This window comes from Neovison vison, chromosome 12, assembly GCF_020171115.1.
Source record: "Neovison vison isolate M4711 chromosome 12, ASM_NN_V1, whole genome shotgun sequence".
NCBI lineage: Eukaryota > Metazoa > Chordata > Mammalia > Carnivora > Mustelidae > Neogale > Neogale vison.
In genome coordinates this window covers 129,004,697-129,017,809 of record NC_058102.1, presented here as the reverse complement: position 1 = coordinate 129,017,809, position 13,113 = coordinate 129,004,697, and positions in this window count along the sequence as shown.

Below are 13,113 nucleotides of genomic sequence, written 5' to 3'. Positions count from 1 at the left end.
GAGGGGTTGTGTGGATCCTGACCCCAGTTCCTCCTGAGGGTCCCAACCCACTCATGGGAAACAGAGGCATGGGACACGCCTGAGTCAAAGCCCAGCCTGACGGGGGGTGGGGGGGGGTGGCCTGCAATGGGCCCTTCTGACACCAGCACTCACGGCCTTCCACACCCTCACCACAGGCCGCCCATGTGGTCCCAGTACCTTCAAGAGCGAGCTGGGGCTCTGTCCGAGGGCTGAGGGGCAGGGAGGCCTCAGGGTGGGACCAAACAGCTTAGATTAGTCAAGATTGTTCATTGGTAAAAACAGATTGTTAACATTCAGTCCTAAATCTTAAAGTTCCTTCTCAGCAAATGGTCCTAAGACAAAGTCAGCTTTCCAAATAACGGGCCGAGAATAAGCATCATGCTCTCAGGTCACAGCACACACACCCCCAGCCCCCACCCTGTGTCACCTCACATCCGCTCTGCACACCGGTGGGTGCTGCGGCCAGGGACAGCATGGCCACGGGACACCTCAGGGCGCTGGGCCCCTGATTCTCCTACAGCCTTCCCAGGGTATAGCCAAGGATCAGAGGCCCTGTTACAAATTGGAAAGGGGGTAGGGGGCAGGCCCGGGTCTGGCCTGCAAACCTGGGGAAGTGACTTTCCTTTGGGCCATTTGTAGCAATGAACTGCCTGGCTTCCCCTGCAGGAGCCCTGCATCGGCTCCACCTGTAGCTAGGGGATCACGGCGGGGCGGCCTCGAAGCCACCCCACTGTCTTGGCAACAGTCCCAGTCTCCTGTTTGAGTAAACTACTTGGCCTTCAGCCTTAGACTTTATTCACTGGAGAGCTAAATTAACACGCTGTAAAACTGAGCGGCTACAATTATTTTCCTCTGGTCTGCTGGAAAAAAAGAACAGCTTCATGTAGAACAAAAAAAGGGAAATCACTTCATCAATCTGATTCTCAGGCGGAAACTACTAGTGTCTGAAAGGGCAGTGTCCCAAGGCAAGCTGGGGATGATTCCCAGTTGCCTCCTCGTGCGGCCGGTGGGGTGGGGGGTGGGGGTTGGAGTGGGGGGGCGGGGAAGACCTCTCTTGTCCTTCCCCCTGCCCCGCACTACTCCCAGATGGAAGCCTACCCCACAGGGTTCTCGAACCCAGCTCCCTGCCTCGTACCCTCTGCTGAAGCCTCCCGCTTGGAAAGTTCTCTGGGAATGAAAGGAAAACACACCCCCAACTGTTCCCTCTTTCCTTCGCTGCCTCTAACAAGCCAGGTGTGTGAGGGTCCCCGGATCACTGTGTCCTGAATTGTTACAGGAGTTTTACTCGCCCAAGTCCACCTTCAGTGACCACAGTTTAAAAAGAATCCCAGTTTTACAAAAGGAAATGCATCAAGATATGAGTGGCAATGAGGCCTATTCAGGAGGTCCTGAGTTCTAAAAGCAAATGAACAGTCTGTTAGGTTTTGTTTTCCATCATTAAGCAAAAAATTTCTTTAAAGAATTGTAAAAATTTGTGAGGAAATATCAAATTGTTTATCCCAAATTATCTTGGTTCCAATCTGTTTCACGAAGGAAGATGTTATGTCGGCGAACAGTAGATGTCTCTAGACGTTAGACTGCAGCTTCTCACACTTTTTAAGAGGCTTGGCTTAAGGAGTGCCTACTGGAAATCTCTAGGGGTAAAATGAGATCCATCCTGTTATGTTGAAACTGCAATTTAAGAATTAGATGTGGGCATTTTTGTCTGGGGCAGCCTGACAAGAGCAGGAGACAGGGGCATCCCGGCTGGGGCCGGGACAGGAAGGCAGGCACCGGCATGTACCAGAGACAGTGACCCCAAACTTGTTTCAATCCCGAGACCAGTGGCCTCCACATCCTCCACGGTTCAGCTCCCAACTCCTGGCAGCAAAGAAACCCACCCTCATTCCCGGCAAACTGCAGGGGCCCGGGCCTAGCACGGTGCCACTTGCCCCAAGAGCAAGGTTGCACCCCAGGCTATGACCCTGCCATTCTGTGTGTGTCCAAACCTTTTTTGGTATCTTTTTCCCAGTCTTGGGTTGGACATTGATTCCAAAAAGCAAACCAAACACAGAGCTGCAGGAATGGAGAAAGAAGACTGCTCTGACGGAGGAATGAGTAAATATAGGTCATAGGAAAGGCACTTTCAGGAACCAACATGGCAAAGCCGTGACAGTGTCAGGGCCAGCCGGCGTGTTACAAGGTCACAGTCCTACTTGCTCCAAGGCTTGCGGCCAGCAGAGCCACACTCAACCTGCAGTGAAATCCAAGACGAAGCATCCAGGTTGTGATTTCAACATCAAAGCTTCACACTGGAAGGAGGACCAAGCCCCTGGGAGGCACAGCTGGGAGGAGAGGCTTTTGGGCACCCTGCCAGTTCCGGGGGTGGCCAGGGGACAGGGATCTCCCTGCACTGCGCTCCAGCAGCTGTAAAGCTTGAGCCCTGAGCCCAGGAAGGAGAAAGGAGTTCCCAGAGGGCCCAAGGGGCCAGGAAGAGGCAGGAGGGCGGCCTAAGGCCAACGGCACCCCGAGGCCAGCAAGGCCAGCAGGACCCAACCCCTGCTGTTCTCCACCTGGCTGCACGCTGGACTTGCGGGGGACCCTGAAAGTGCAGGTGCCTGCCACCACAGCAGGGGCTCGGGTTCCCTGCTCCTGGTCGGAGCAAGCCTGTTCAGGGTCCCACCCTGCAGGGGACTCCGACGCTCAGCCACGGGGGACAGCCACTGCACAGGCCAAGAGTGTGCAAAGGAAATGTACACCTTATTTTAGTCAAGGAAGCTTCTGCACGTGAAGAGTTCAGCTGCAGAAAACACCTGTCTGTGCTTGCACTGGGAGGGGACCAGGAGAGCCAGAGAAAGTCGCGCCGGGAACAGCAGTGGTGCCAAACATGTAAAATTCTCCTAATTAATCCGTCTGCTTGTTAAGTGAGCCAAGTGAAAAAACACCAGATGCATCAATCAGAATTTGAGGGAAATCAAATTAACTCAATCAGCAAAAAAGTGCATTTCTTCAAACTTCAGAAGGCACCCTCAGAATCTGACTGCTCGGAGCTCCTTGCCCTGCTCTGCGAGGTCCTTCTCCCTCCCGGCCTCACACCTGGCGGTGCCCTCCTCAGGTCATGTGGACTCGTGCCATCAGCCGGGCCCCTCACTGGCCCCAAGCACCACCCAAGGGCCCCCGCGGTTCCCACAGCCCTCGCTCTCTAGCTGCGGCCCCAAGACGCTCTTCACTGTTTGATCCCACAGCCCCCACTCCAAGCCTTCATGGCCAGGGGGCCTCGCTGTCTTTCAACTTTGTGAGGCCTCCAGTTCCCTTGGGAATGAAGCACATGTAAATAAACCCAGAGCCTCCCTGGCTGGTCCTCAGATTCCTGTGCAGGTGACCCCAGGCCACCCTGCCCAACAGCTGCCACTCCCCTGAGGCCAGACCGGGTCACAGACTCAGGAATCTCCAGGCCTCCCACCTGCAAACAAGAGGTTCAGGGACGCTCCCCCCTACCCAGGCTGTGAAACAAGACCATGTGTACAAATCTCCAGCCCAGAGCCCACGACACAGTCCATCACTTCCTGGCCCTAGAAGCCTCCACTAGGTGCCACAGCCCCTTTCTCTGGTGCGTCCTACTCAGTGGTCACCTCCCTGCCAAGAAACTCCAGCTGGCCTTCTTCCCCAGACCTCCCATGACCTTGTCCGTGTCCCTTCCCCGGCTTTCGGGGTCCAGCCTACACCAAGCGCAGTGGGACTGGGGGACACAGCCTGGAACTCCTGGCGCAGGCCAGGACCTGCACGTGCAGGGCTACCACCTGCCCCAGGAATGATGCCAACCACCAGGGAAAGGCCTGGGGAGGAAGCCGCCTGGGATTGCTGGAGCCCCCCGGGGAGGGAACCGTGAGGGGCAGGAGCTCCAGCTGGACGCCCCAGGGGGCCTTGTCTGCTCCCAGCAGGTCCAGGAGGAGGAGGATCATGAAGTGCTTTCTACCTTATTCGCCTCAGACATTGTTCTAGAAGACTTGCAGGAATTCACACTTGGGCGGCTGGGGCGTCATTCGCCCTCTCCACTCCTCAGCCTCCCAGCCTGCAAACCGCAAAACAACACGGGCCTCTCAGGGCTGCGTGCGGACCGATGGAGACTGGAGATGAGGCCCACGAGCTGAAGGGGCTCCACAAGGCCAGGACTCGCAGCCTGCCCTCGGTGTTAGCCGGGTGGCCCTTCTGGCCATCGCCCCCACTCCTGCCACAGTGGGCCCTGGGGGGCGGGGGACCGGGGAGGTGCAGTCTTACATACCCAAGACCTTAAAACTGGTTCACCCTGTAAGAAACCGTGTCAAGCACTGTGCACAAAACCTGAAAACTAAACCCAAGTCCCCTGAAGCTGCCCTGGGGATCTGAGAATATCCAGTGAAGACCAGGCCAACCAAGAGGCAATACAGGGGTACCAGTTACGTGGGTGCTGTATCTTCCCAGGACCCAGATCTGGAAGATACATTTGCCCTTCTGACCTCCCCCCTCCTTCCCCTCCACCTCCCCTCCAAGTTTGCACACAGTGAGCTGCCTCCTGTGACCGCCAGGTGTCCAAACCGCATGGTGGCTGCTCCACGAGCTTTTTCACAAAACCAGCACCTTTCCAGCCTCGTGTTCTGGGCCCACTCCATACCGTTTGAGAAGCTCACACCCACCTCCCCGAAACCTGTTTCCCACAGCCCTGCAGGGTGGTCCTGCACCACGCCTCCCTCTCTCCTGCCTTCTCTCCTCCACTGATTGTTGGGGCCCCTCTCCCCTGAAACTGAAGAGCCTAGGAGTCTGAGCTCCTGCTCCATGTGCTACCCCTTTCCCTCCTGCCCCGGCAGATACATCCCTGGGTGGTGTTAAGAAAAGACCTTGGCCAAGAGTAATGGCTTTCCTTTGGAAGATTTGCTAGTAATAAAGAGGGTTTTAAGCTGTGGGCCCAAGAAACTGGTCATCAGAAAGTATCCTTTCTAGAAGAGTCCATGCTCACATAAAGATGACACACTGACACTTGTTGGACAGGACCTGTCAGGATTTGGGGAAACTGCACATCGGACCCACAAAAGTACGGAGTTATACCAGATACAAAATTCAGTTTCTAAGATGTCGCAAGTATCGGTCACTTTTTACTTAAGTGACAAAAGCGGGGCACAAAATTATATGTGTACTATGATTCAACTCTGTAGGAAGAGTATGTATCTATATGAAAAGAGATAGAGATATTGGCTATCTGTGTATATTTTAATGTAAAAATTGCCAGTAGAAAGTTGAAAATAGAGCTATCCTAACGACCCAGCAATCGCACTAGTGGATATTTACCCTAAAGATACAAAGGTAGTGATCCAAAGGGGCACATGCACCCGAATAGCAGCAATGTCCACAATAGCCAAACTATGGAAAGAGCCTAGATGTCTATCAACAGATAAATGGATAAAGATGATGAGGTATGTATATATGGTGGAATACTATGCAGCCATCAAAAGAAATGAAATCTTGCCATTTGCGATGATGTGGATAGAACTAGAGGGTATTATGCTTAGCAAAATAAGCCAGTCAGAGAAAGACAATTGTCATATGATCTCCCTGATATGAGGAAGTAGAGATGCAACGTGGTGGGTTTGGGGGGGTAGGAAAAGAATAAATGAAACAAGATGGTATTGGGAGGGAGACAAACCATAAAAGACAATCTCACAAAACAAACTGAGGGTTGCTGGGGGAAGGGGGTTCGGGAGAGGGTGGTGGGGTTATGGACATTGGGGAAGGTATGTGAGTGCTGTGAAGTGTGTAAACCTGGCGATTCATATACCTGTACCCCCGGGGTTAATAATACATTATATATTAATTAAAAAAATAAAAAATTAATTTTAAAAATTGCCAGTAGAATAATGCAGTAAGTGTAACATTTCCTTTCTTTTTCTAGTTTCCAAATTTTTGGAAAAGTCATGACAACTGGTAATTTAAACAAATATGTTCAGGGCAGCACTTAACTGGATTATAAGCACCTTGAAGGCACTGTTCATACTTGTTCACCCACTGCTGGTGCTCCCCGCAGCTTGAGCGGAGGGAGCCCAGGCCGGACCGAAGTAAGGGAAACCAACCACAGGGAGTGACAATGTGTGGAAAGGTTCGCTCCTCAGACAGGCCTGCCAAACCTGGCCGGTGACCACATTTACAATCAAAAGACACACACACTTCACAATCATCGGAGCTGTTCTTCAACGATTGTAAACATTCAGCTATCAGTATGAAAGAGATTTCTTTTGATGCCAAGAGCAAGGTGAGGAATGAGGAACAGGTGGCATAAATTTTTAACAAGGTAAAATTATTTAAAAATATAACAGCTGGGGCCCCTTGGCGGCTCAGTGGTTAAGTGTCTGCCTTCAGCTCAGGTCATGATCCCAGGGTCCTGGGATCGAGCCCTGTGTGGGTCTCCTGCTCCTCCTCCTCTCACTCCCTTGAGGTCTCTGTCAAATAAAATGTTTTTTAAAAATAAATTAAAATTAAAATATAACAGCTTCCAAATGTTTACAAAAGGTCACGATGACTTCATTTTGAAAGGCCTTATTCCATTTACACAAAAAGATGGTGCCATCCATGTATGTTTCATTTTCAGGAAATAAAACTAAGGTTAATGGTACTGTTCTCATGGAGAGTTCAAAAATCCAAAACATAAGCCCCTACTTTTAAAAGCAGAATTAATTTTACTGGAAGGCACCATTTGCCTACAATTCTAGGGGCCTGTCCTGTCTATTTCAGGGAGAATCTGGGTTACAATGATCCTACGTTTGCTTGGTTGACAGAGAGCTTAAGAAAACATGCTGGCCACTTGTTTTTCTTGGCATTCATTCTCAACACTTGCTCTTGACCTGTGACACCAGTCACACACCCACAGGACTTCTGCACAGACGTCCAGGAGGAACTAGCTGATAGAAACCCATTTCCAAGCACAGCGCCCTTTTCCAAGGGTCAAGTGCTGGGGAAGGAGTGATAGCTCCCCGGAAACTCCTCAGAGCCAGAATCTGACCGCCACACAGAACCACAGAGCCGCTGTCCAAAAACCAGGTGCGCTTGGCAGTGCAGCTGCCGCAGGCACCCAGTGCCTTGAGTAAATTAGCAAGACATAAACGCCTGAGTAGTTACCCTAAGACACGATGCAAATAAACGGCCAAGGTGAATAACACACTTCCAAAAAGAAAACTTGCATGGCTGAGTCCGGTTTTGTCCAGATCCCTCCCAAGAGTGAGAAATGGACAGGAGTTGGTGATCAGCCATCTGTCATTACAGAGCAGAGACCTTCCTCAGTGCTGCCAGAAACAGGACTTTCCAGAGTCAGGGGTTTTCCATTTGTGTATAGAAGAGGAATTCTCTCTAGGAACCCAGACGTAACCCTTTAGTACAGTTAAAAGCCCAGGGCCGGTTTCCCTTGTTTCCTCGACCCCGGTGCCTGGGGCAGGTCACACAGACCCCCTCCCCCACCCCCCCACCCCCGCACTCCGCTCCGGGGCGCCCGGTGAAGTCGGGGCACCTGCGGAGCTCCACACGTGATTCCCATGCACCCCGAGACCCGCGAACCAGCGAGGGCGGCTGAATTTCTCCTTCACTGAGAGGACTCTGGTCAAAGCTAACTACATGAGGAGGAATTCCGTCTTTATGAGGTAGGAGTACTGCTTTATTAAGGTGCTCCAGCTAATGATCTCATCTGAAATTTATTTCCCTGCATCTCCACTGTAATTCCTTTCCTCTCTTTTGCAGTACAGCAATTTTCACAATGCGCTCTGCACACAAGACGGACACAGAGCCCTGGCACCGAGCGGGAGTTCACTCCCCGCTCCCAAAACAACCAATTCCTCTGGAAGAAGACACCACTGAGAGAATCCTAGAATGTGGGGGGGAGGCTGAAGTAACCCCTGCGCCCGAGAGGCCGGGAGAGCCAGCCTTGGAAGGTCAGAGCCTTAGGGGCGCCCCCCCCGCCCCGCCCCGCCGGCCACCACAGCACCGCTCCGGGGTCTCCCCCGAGCCTCTGGTTCCCTCGGGCAGCCCCCCGCCCCAGCACCCTGGGTCACTTCACGGAAACCGCTTCTCCACTTCCAATGCGAGGGGACTGCGGAGGAGTCTGTTCGGCTCAAGCACTTGGAATCTGACGGAGAAAGGGGGACGCCCTTGCAGCCCCCAGGACTGGGATCTTGACACACCAAGTCCTTACCTGCCACGCCTGACGAGTCGTCCCAGCCAGCGCCTTTGCTCTCCGCAGAGCTGCCATCTGACCAGGAGCCTCGGTGGGGAGCTGCTCTGCCCACTCAGGCCGTGGAGCCAACTTACAGCTCCCCCCACCGCTGAGCGCGGCTCCTAGGCGCCTGACCAGAGACTGACTGGAACGCCGCGGAGATGCTCTGCGGCCCAGGAAAGAGCGCTCACTCACAGGCCCGCCCCGGCTATATATAGCCCCCGTCACGTGACCAGAGAGTCTGGCCACAACACCTGGAACCTGTGTAGCCCAGAAATGCTTCAACCAGAGAGGACAGCAGGCACAGCTGATCATCCCCAAAAAGTGGCACCTGGGGAGGGGATTGGCTTGAGTCAAGACCTGGCTCCGCCCAGGCAGGAGAGCTTAGCCCCGCCCAGGGCTGAGAGTAGCTTCCGGACCTTCCAACTAGACCGCCCGATGGAACACCCGGGAGCGTGACTGCCACGGGCTCCAGCGCGGCCCAGGCCCACCCACGACTGAATACAGTCCCTACAGTACACCTTAACAGAAAGCCTGAAAAGCACCCTCCACCCTCCAGGCAGTCCTAATTGACCCCAGGACAAATCCCGCAGCCCCATTCAACGAGAGACCTTGGGACACCCGATGGCTGGAGTCAAGACCAGAAAGAGTCTTGTGATCTTGGAGCCAGTTCTACCCCCCCACCCAGGTGTGGAAACTAGTAGCCATGCCCACTGCTGAAAACAGCCCTCAGACACCCAACTAAGGAGCAGGGGCAGAGCACACAGAAGTCACGTACCCCATCCCTACTTACAGTGTGGCCCTTCAACAGGACATCTGTGGTTTCCCGGTCTGCAGAGCAAAACCAGCAGCCCTGATCTTGCAGTGCATGATCTTGCCTGATCAGGTTCTCCAGCGAGCCCTGCAGGCCCTGTGGCCTGTTCTGCTGCACTGCTGTGCCAGGACGCCAACTTCGACTTACCCCATCTACTACTGAGCATAACACCCAGGCCTGACTGTCTAGGAAGTCTGACCAGAGAACCCAGGCAACAGTGGAGGCCATCCTACAGCACCCCGGGAGCCCCACTCCTAACCTCAGGGCTAAGGCAATGGCGTCACCCAAAATATGACCCACATATTAGGCCTTACAGCTGGACTTTGCCAGCAGACACATTCAGAAACCTAAAGTGAGCTGTCTGGTGAACAGTCTCTGCCTAAGTGAACCTATAAGGCCCAGAAAAGGAGACTACTCACATGCATAGATACCAATGTCAGGAATGAAGATCACAAATCTCAGGTCAACATGATCTGCCAAAGAAAACTAATAAAACTCTAATAACTGACCTTAAAGAAACAGGGATCTATGATCTGTTGAAGAATTGAGAATACTTAAACTTTGGTGAACTCACAAGAACACACAGAAACCAAATATTAGGGAAACAATGCATGAGCAAAATAAAAAGTTTGACAAAGATAGGGAGAGGGTGGTGGTGTTATGAACATTGGGGAATGTAAGTGCTATGGTGAGTGCTGTGAAGTGTGTAAACCTGGCGATTCCAGAGCTGTACCCTAGGGCTAATAATACATTGTATGTTAATAAAAAAATAAAAAATTAATTAAAAAAAAGTTTGACAAGGAAATAGAACTATTAAAAAACAACAAAATCAAATCCTGCTTAAAAATGTGATGACTGGAAGAACTCAAAAGAGAGCTTCAAAAGCAGGAGAAAGTATCAGTGACCTAGAAGACAGGACATTCAAAATTATTCAGACTGAGGGCACCTGGGTGGCTCAGTGGGTTGAGCTGCTGCCTTCGGCTCAGGTCATGATCTCAGGCTCCTGGGATGGAGTCCCGCATCAGGCTCTCTGCTCAGTGGGGAGCCTGCTTCCCTCTCACTCTCTGCCTGCCTCTCTGCCTACTTGTGGTCTCTCTCTGTCAAATAAATAAAATGTTTTTTAAAAAATAAAAAAAATTTAAAAATTATTCAGACTGAGAAACAAAAAGAAAAAAGAATGAAAAAGAGTAAAGAATACCTATGGGAATTTTGGAACACAACAATATTCACATTATGAGAATTCCAGGAGAAGAGGAAGAGAAAGGGACAGAAAGCATATGTTAATGGCTGGAACTTCCCAAACTTGGGGAAAGAAATGAACATCCAGATCCATGAGATCCAAAGAATGCCAAGTTGGTTGAACCTGCGTAGGGTTTTCCCAAAACACATTATGACTAAACTACTAGAAGTCAAACCCAAAGAAAGAATTCTGAAAGCAATAAAAGGAAAGAGAGAAGTTACATAACAGAGAAGCTACAGAAACCCCTTAAGACTACAGACAGATTTCTCAAAGGAAACATTTCAGGCCAGGAAAGAAAAGAATGACATATTTAAAAATAATGAAACAGAACAACCATCAGTCCAAAGTTATGTCCTTCAGAAATGAAGGAGAAAGACTTTTTACAACGAACAAAAGTGGAGGGAATGCATCACCACTTGTACCACCAGCCTTGTAACAAATAGTAAAGGGAGTTCCATGAGTGGAAGTAAAAGGATACTAGTTAACATGAAAGCATTAAAAGGTAGTATAAAACTCACTGGCAATGGTTAATATATAATCAAAGGTTCTGTAATATGGTCACAGTGGTATGAAATTTACTTACAACTCTAGTTTAAAAGTTAAAAAGCAAACAGGAAGAGTATCTGTGACAATAAGCTCGTTACTGAATATACAATATACAAAAATATGTAAACTATAATGTCACATTTTTGACATTAAATGGATTAAACATAAATGGATTAAATTCTCCAAAGTAAGCAGAATGGCTGAATGGACTAAAAAAGATACAACTACATGCTGTTTACAAAAGACTTACTTCAGCCTTAAACACACACACGTAGACTGAATGTAGAGATGGAAAAAGGCGTATCAAGAAACAATAACGAGGGATGCCTGGGTGGCTCAGTTGGTTAAGCAGCTGCCTTCGGCTCAGGTCATGATCCCAGCATCCTGGGATCGAGTCCCACATCGGGCTCCTTGCTCGGCAGGGAGCCTGCTTCTCCCTCTGCCTGCCTCTCTGTCTGCCTGTGCTCGCTCGCTCTCCCTCTCTCTCTGACAAATAAATAAAATTAAAAAAAAAAAAAAAGAAACAATAACGAAAACAAAAAAAAGCAAGAGTAGCTATACTCTTAGGAGACAAAACAAGCCTTAAAAATAGTAAAAAGAGCTGCGGTGCCTGGGTGGCTCAGTGGGTTAGGCCGCTGCCTTTGGCTCGGGTCATGGTCTCAGGGTCCTGGGATCGAGTCCTGCATCGGGCTCTCTGCTCAGCAGGGAGCCTGATTCCTCCTCTCTCTCTCTGCCTGCCTCTTTGCCTCCTTGTGATCTCTCTCTATCAAATAAATAAATGAAATCTTTTAAAAAAATCTTTAAAAAAAATGGTAAAAAGAAACAAAGAAGGTCATTAAATAGTGACAAAAGAATCAATCCATCAAGCAGATATAACTGTAAATGCTTATGCACCCAACATCAAAGCACCTGAATACAGAAAGCAAAAGCTAACAGAGCTAAAAGGAGAAATAAACAGCAGTACAATAATAATTGGGGACTTTATTATCACAGCGTCAACATGGATGGTAATTCAGACAAAGAATCAATAAGGAAAACAGCAGATTTGAACAACATAATAGAACAAATGGACCTAACAGACCTATGAAGAAATTTCTGACAACAGCAGAACATACATGCTTCTGAGGCACACATGGAACATTTCCTAGGACATAGAATATGTTGGGCCACAAGACAAATCTCAGCAAATTCAAGACTAAAGTCATACCAAGTATATTCTCTGATCAACTAGAGAATAAACTAGAAATTAACAGGAAAAAAAAAACTGGAAAACTCACAAATATATGGAAATTACATAATACTCTCCTGAATAACCAATGATTCAAAGGAGAAATTACTTTTATTTATTTATTTATTTATTTATTTAAGTAGGCTCCATGCCTAGTGTAGGGGCCAACATGGGGCTTGAACTCACAACCAAGATCAAGACCTGAGCTGAGATCAAGAGTCAGATGCTTAACCAACTGACCCACCCAGACACCCCCAAAGGAGAGATGAAAGCAGCTTGAAATAAAAAAGGAAATAGAACATACCAAACTTACAGGATGCAGCAAAAGCAGTTCTAAGAGGTAAGTTAATAGCAATAAATACCTACATTAGAAACAGAGATCTCAAATAAACAACCTCACTCTATGCCTCAAGGAACTAGAAAAAGAACAGAGCCTAAATTTAGCAGAAGGAAGGAAATAATAAAGATTAGCACAGAAATAAATGAAACAGAGAACAGGAAAGCAACAGGAAAAAATGAACAAAACTGCAAGATGGTTCTTTGAAAAGATAAACAAAACTGACAAACTTAGCTAGATTAACCAAGAAAAAAAGAGAGGAGACCCGATTCAACACAATTATGAAAAAGACATTACAACTGACACCACAGAAATAAAAGAGTCGTAAGAAGCTATTATGACGCCACAAACTGGACAACCTAGAAGAAATGGAAAAATTCCCAGAAACAAAATCTACCAAGACTGAATCAAAAAGAAATAAAAAACAGCCCAATCACTGATAAGATTGACTCACTTATCAAAGATCTCAAAACAAAGAAAAGTCCAGGACCAATTGGCTTCACTAGTGAATTTTACCAAGTATTTAAAAGAATTGGGGTGCTTGGGTGGCTCAGTGGGTTAAGCCTCTTTCCTCAGTTAGGGCCATGATCTCGGGTCCTGGGATCGAGCCCTGCATTAGACTCTCTGCTCAGCAGGGAGCCTGCTTCCTCCTCTCTCTCTGCCTGTTGCTCTGCCTACTTGTGATCTCTCTCTCTGTCAAATAAATAAAATCTTAAAAAAA